At 37.7% G+C, this 7,095-nt stretch overlaps 1 protein-coding gene across 1 annotated transcript in view; it reads left to right on the top strand.

Annotated features, from left to right (window-relative positions):
* The window catches only part of MB21D2 (Mab-21 domain containing 2), a 104,080-nt gene that overhangs the window by 42,899 nt on the left and 54,086 nt on the right, over positions 1 to 7,095 (top strand). The window lies entirely within an intron of this gene.

The following is a 7,095-nucleotide window of genomic DNA, read 5'->3' as shown; positions in this document are numbered from 1 at the left end:
CCAGCATTACCAGAGATTTATGGCGCTACAAATAATACATGTTTACAAATCTGAACAGCTTATTCCATTTAATTTGAGCCGAGTCTTTTGAATTTAAAGCATAAATAAAATCATTAGTTTTGTAGAGAACGATTTCCATCTTAGTTGACCTTTATCCTAAGACACAGATGTAGCGGTACTTTGGGACATCTAGCCCTTTTTAATATAATTGACCCAATAAATTATGTTTTCCAGCACAGCAGGCAAGGGCTACATAAGTGCTTTAAGTGTATTAGATCCAGTGTTTTTTATAAAAAAAAATATTGTGATATTGTGCTCATCTATTAGACAGGGCAACGAGTGACAGGCAGGACATGGATACACTTCAATGGAAGAGAAACATTTATCCTAATAAAAGCTTTAATGTGACACACTTGGGTCTGGGTTAAATTGATCTTATGTTGTCTTCCTGATATTGCTTCCTATGTCATGTTGGCTTGTAGAGTAAATTCATGTGCTCTGCTTGATGCTTGAAATATTAACACACAAATCACTTAGAGAAATATGGGATGACCTGAGCTTAGCATTGATGGATTTAAGTAGACTTTTGGTTTAACAGAAAGGTCGTGCCTGAATGTGGCTACAAATATTTTTCAGTGCTGACTGCATTTTCTTTATTAAAATGACACCACTTAGCCAGGTAATGAAATTAAAGCCGCACGAATCCCAGCTTAGGGGGTTGTATAAAAAGTATGTTAACAACAACATTTCATGGTTCCCCTAGCAACCAATCAGCTTCCAACTGTCACTGCTGTTGTACAAAGTTATAAAAAAAATAAAAGGAAACCAATAGCAATGGAATACAAGATTTTTTTTTGTTGTTGACCTACTTTTCTTTTCATACATATGCAAAGTGTCTGTTCCCATAGGATTGTTGCATTGGTGTAATGTACTATGGTAACTTTAGGTACAAGCAGTGCTTAGCTGAGTTTTTCTTTAGCAGGACTGGACAAAATTCAACATGGCTACAGTTCTTTAAAGTGTCTCTTAATTTTATCAAGAAAATAGGAAAACATACCCCAAAATTAGGATCTGCCGGGATTGCTAAAACAAAGAGAGGAATTTTTGAGGATTTTTTTTTTCTTTACATGCTACAGTGGCTGTTTTTTAGCATTACATTTTAACCTCTTGCCATCCGCCCGTTAAGAAAAAACGGACGGACGGCTGACTCTACCAATGTTGTCTAGCATTAGGCAATCCGAAATTCCTAGTCACACCTTCGCTATTGCTAATGGCACCCCAAATGCATCCAGGAAAGCACACGGTTTTTCTTGTGCATTGACCTGGCTTAAACATAGAGAAATAACACGGTACACCTGTAGCAGAATCTACTAAATGAGCTACTTTCCCGCATAGGCACGCATTGAAATTAGTGGGCGGTGCACAGTAGACATAGGAAAAAACACGAACGTGCATGAACACGACACGTTTACTGAAAGCAAAGGTGTAAACAGAGATTTGCGGAGATAGTTCAGCCTTTTTTGTGTTTTGTATCAGTTTATACATCTGACATTTTAAAGATTTCATAGTCAACTTCTCTACAGAGAAACCTTGTAAATAATTTTTTTTGTCTGTGTTCCTCCAAAGTTTTCTTTTTTTTTCATTATTATTAATAATAAAACTATGAACCCTTTTGCTGCCAGGCCTTACGTTCCACTTTTGACCTCGGCTGGCCAGACCATTTTTGCAGTTTTTTATTTTTTCTATTTTTTTTTTTTGCTCAACTTCAGCTTTCAGGGTTTGTAAAAAAAGAAAACCCCAAACCATAAATGTTCTGACTGTGCAGGACCAGTAGAATAAAAAGATGGAGCAAATAATTTTTTAGGTCCCGCAACAGCAAATTTTTATCAAAATAATATTTTTCAAACAAAATACACTAAAATCATTATCAGCGTACACAAAACAAAATTTGAAAGATTCTTACTAGATCTAAAAGATAAAATTGTATAGAGTTAATAAATAACAAATATTTCTAAATTTTAAATTGTGCCTTTTTGAGAAATGGTAAAAAATGATGGAATGCAAAACTGTAAATAAGCAATGTATGCTAAAAATGTGGGGTTTATTTTGGGGAGAGAAGCGAGAGGAGTAGCTGGCACTTGTTATTGTGGGCTTGTATTTTTGTAAATGACAGCACTCTCGGGTCTGGGTTTAGTCTTTGCTCTGGTGTACAAGACATAGGGGTAGAGCAGAAGAGGCACAGGACTGGAAGTGTAGATGGCAGAGCTGCAGAATGAAGAGGGCAATGTGGCTCCACTGTTGACAGTAGCTGCACCATAGGAACAGAGGTAATTTAGACTTAAGCCTGATGTGGAAGTACAACACAAACAGAAAAGGAATGTCCTTATATTGAAAACACAAATCTAAACAGAGCCAAGAGCTGGTGTCTGGTGAGAACACTCCTTTAAAGAAGTTGTGTGTGTGTGTGTATGTAAGTAATATACACGATTTGAGCTTCTCACTGTTAAATCCTGTGAGTACACATGCCCCAATATATCTGTGTGTATTTTTGTATGTATGCAAGTGTAAACAGCATACTTGCAGTATGAGCAGCATAGGAGGGGGAGAGTGTGCTGGATCAGGATAGTGGTGGTGGGGGGTGAGAAACCATTCAGGAAATGTTGTTTTCATGTTTCCTTAAAGTTAAAATGAATCATAAGGCAATTTTTATATATGTGTTTTTAAGTATATTGCATGATGATCCTTTCCCCCGTCTCACCTTTGCAGGCACATGTAGAGAGGAGAGGATCTTAAAATGTATGGGGTTGCTGCCCACTTCCTCCTCCCTCTGGTGACATCACTTCCTCCCTAGTGCAGTCTGCAGAGGTCGACCTGGCCTCTGGGGGGGGGGGGGGGGGGGGGGGGGCGCTATACACATTGTGTGTGCTTCCAGTGGAAGCAGGAAGAGGTGCACACATCTGAGCTAAAGGACAGAGGAAAGCCAAACACTGCCACCTCCATTACTGCAGAATCCTTCCGATGCGGCAAGTCTAACATCCAAATGTGTTCTTCATTGGAAATACAACACCACAATTGATCACTTCTTCCTACTAAGCTCTTGAACCTTCTATGTTATTATTATTATTTGTAATTTTAACAGTGAATTTTTATATTGGGCTGAAAGTAAGGGGGAACTAAAACTCCCTTTTACTTCCTGTATTCTTCTTTTATAATAAGCATAGGAAACCTAAGGTATACTGCAGAAATATTGACAGTTTTCTTTTTTTTTTATCAAATTGTTCTGTGTTTTGTCTTGGCTGTCATAAACATTCTTAGATTTATTTTGTTGTGTTATTGATCTGTATATACAGTACCGTGTGTAGGAATCCAGCAGTGATGTGATATATAAAATGAAGATATGCTTGAGGCAGTGCGCCCTCAATAACCTGTGAATTACTTTCTCAGCTCTTCATAAGAAGTGATGGCATTTGGGAAATCTTTTATTTCTTACTAAACAATTGTTTAAAACGGTACCAAAAAAAAATAAAAAATTGTGCTAGCATGGAATATATTGTGTGTAGAAGGTGAGATTTGATATCATTTAAGTCAGGCGAGTATGCATAGTTTGACTAGCTTCCATGCTGTGATGTGTCATTCTTTGACTTGTTAAATTGTTTAGCAGCACTGAATACAATTATTGGAGGAGAAGATGCTTGGTGATATGTGTATGACATTTTTACTGAAAAGCAACTGCCGCTTTGATTCTGCCTGGAGCAATATGCAGAAACTGTATGAAGATAACATTTCTCCGAGCCCACATTGTTATTACTAAGGACCACTCGGACACAAAGACATGCGACACTTCATACATGTCTGTGTGCCTGCACTGCTCCCTTTGTAAGAGCCCTGCTTTACCCAGCTGTGTTACTTAAACCTTTCACTGCCAAAGTGTTTTTTGCATTTTTTTGCACGTTATAATCGACATTTTAGGGCTGAAAATTACTTAATTCCAGAATTCTGTATTTTCTGAAAACAGAGACCCTGTAGAATAAAATGGTGGCAGTTGCAACTGTTTGTGTTGCATGATATTAGCGCAACTCTTTATTAAGCCTAAAAAATACACTTAAGGTAATTTCAGCGCACAAAAACACAATATAATATCCAATGTTTTTTCAACTATAAAGTATGAGGCTATGCCAAGTAAATAAATACCCAACATGCTAAGCCTAAAAATTGTGTGTGCCTGTGAAATGGTGAAAAAATACAGTATCCTAAATTGTCCATAGGCGACAATATAAAAGCCTGTAAAGGCAATCAGTTGAGAGGTATCCATGAATATTGGCCCTAGAATTATTGCTTTCATTCTGGCGCACGTGGCAATAGCTAACTTGTGGCGCAATAGTTCGATTTCATACATAGGTGCACCAAATGTGTGTTTGCATTAGTATGGGCGATGTTAAAACATTTTTTTTTATGGCATTTTAGTTGACACTTTTTTTAGAAGCCAATCCCAGGACCGCAGGAGGGGCATATCATGGACACGACCTTAGGGAGTATGCCCTCAAGCCGCCTAAGACAGTGCTCATATCATTGCCTACAATATTCAGGATCTGAAGGAAGATGATGAGTGCCATTAACGCCACATGACCAGGCCGAAGACTTCAGGTTTATAAAAAGAAAAAAAAAAACTGATGGGTGTCCAGTATGTTTTTAGATTTTCGCTTTAAAACACCCTTGAATTTTTTGAGGAACTAAAATGGTTTCAAGCCCACATCTAAAAATGATTACATTTTATAATAAAAAATAAATATAATTACATTTACTAAAAAATCATCTTTATTTTAACACGGCAATATTTATGTAAAATCTAATGGTCGATTACTGTACTTACTATTGCTATTAAGTACATATCTCCCAACTGTCTCATTTGGAGGGACTGTCCCTCTTTTGAAATCAAATGCACCTGTCTCTCTTTTCTCCTCGCTTGACCCTCATTTTGGTCTAATATGTAGAGCTTTGGAAAAAAAATGTGCTACTTTACTGTCAAAAATTGTTGTACTGCACTTAAAACTTTCTGTTTTCCATCCACCATCTAAATGATTGCATTTGTTATTTTAAAAAGCATATAAAAAAGAGAAGATAATGTTACCAAAAATACTTGTGGGTTATTTTTATGTACAATGTCCCTGTGATGTCTGCAGGCCTTTAGGGTTTAGTAGACCTAAATTTGACATACGTTGTTGGCTTTTCTGACAAAAAGAGAATCCTAGGACAAAGCAGCACTTTTTACGACCTTTTGGGTTTTGTCTTTTTCCTATAGTTTTCTAGTTTAGCTTTGTGCACAATCTGACAGGTTTGTATACAGAGTATCACAGTTATGTAGACTGAAGACTTTTTTTCTTTTTTTCAGAAGGGAATTCTCACTCGCAACATCTACAAAAAGATGTCTTTGGGTCACTTTTGAGTAAATATAGAATATTAAATGAACATAGTGGTCAATAATTAGGGGGGGCCACAGTTGTTGGCCTCCTGCATACTTCTGAGTAAAACAGGAAGTGTGTTGGTGGCCAGATCACCAGTAACAATAAAGGAAAAAAAAATGAATGCAGCCATCACATTTAAGGATTGGTAAATTGCAATATACTAGATTTTTGTTTTTGGGTTTAGATACACTTTCGCTGCCATGGACACAAGTACTACGCCGTGGGAGCAGATAACTGTATACAAACTAACTCCTGGCAGCCAGGAGTGTCTGCCTCAGCAGACACTGCCTCAGCGAACCATCGGCTTTCAGGTAGAAGTGATCACTACACCCCTGCCCCCACAGATGTTGCTTTACCCCACCTGCCCCATCCCCGCTATGCATCTCAGGCTCTGCTGCCCTTCCTGCAGGCCTGGGAAAGCCATGGCAGGTGTCAACAGGGAGAGCAGAGGGAGATCAGCGACCATCTATTCTCTGATCTCCCCTTCGTTAAATGAATTCAGAAGCAACAATGAGTTCATGACTTCCACTTTCTGAGCTGGCGTTCCCTTGCTATTGTGACCCGGGAAGAAGCTAATAAAGCACTATCTCTGCTTGATCAGCCTCATTGAGGTCCAAAGGTGATATTAGATGACTAGAGCCAGACATGTTGTGTATCGCTGTGCACACCGGAGTGAGAGAAATAATGCTAAGGCCATTATTCATGATTAAATGTAAATTTATAACCTGTACAGGCTTTTAAAATGACATCTAAGCAAAATTTGGGGTATTGCAATTTCTAGCTGTTTCCCGGGTGCATGCAATTTTGAGGCTTGCATGTTTGCTATCTATATATTCAGCACAACGTCATCATTTATATTTTACCAAAACCTGGGTATTATATTGTGTTTGTGCAATCAAATTAATTTGAATGGATTTTTACCTTTACTGAAAATTTGAGTTTGATAAACTGTTGCACTAATATTGTGTGACATAAATTGCAACTAAAACCATTTTACTGATATACAATGTATGTTTTGACTCTAGGTGCTCCCTTTGATTGGCATGAGGATGGCTGACACAGCAGGAGATCTGACATAAAATGTCCACAACGTGTTTCTATGGTGTTAAACAGATTGACACTTTTAAACTTTGGCAAAGCACCTATAATAATAGTTTAAATATAATAAATACAATAAACAAAATGTGTTACTTTAATTATGCTGTCAGTAGAATTAACATAATACATTCAGTGTTTAGCAGCTGTAGAGTTCTTTGATGTACAACATAACAGAGATGGGTAGATTTTTACATAGTGCTGTCATGTGCCTCACAAAGTCTGCAAATATGTTATGTAGGACAGATTTTGAAAATCCAATTGAGGAATTTAACTGGTAATTTACGATGGTTTTAGTATTACACTCTTTGCATTTATGTAATAACACTGTGATTAGAAATCTGGGAAATATCAGAAAATCTCAATTGTTCTCCTCTAGGATAAAGGTCAAAACAGTTGCTCAAATCAACGTATAAAGGTGAATTAAAGCACTCATCCCCATAATTCAAGCCGACCTGTGACACTGGACATCCAAGCTGTCACAGGTCGGCTCCATTGATCAGAAACACGGTCAGTCACCACTCCCTGCAGCCCCCCC

This window comes from Nanorana parkeri, unplaced genomic scaffold, assembly GCF_000935625.1.
Source record: "Nanorana parkeri isolate BGI_ZX_2015 unplaced genomic scaffold, ASM93562v1 scaffold882, whole genome shotgun sequence".
NCBI classification, from domain to species: Eukaryota; Metazoa; Chordata; class Amphibia; order Anura; family Dicroglossidae; genus Nanorana; species Nanorana parkeri.
Note: the sequence above shows the minus strand (reverse complement) of the source record. Positions and strands in the feature narration are given on the sequence as shown.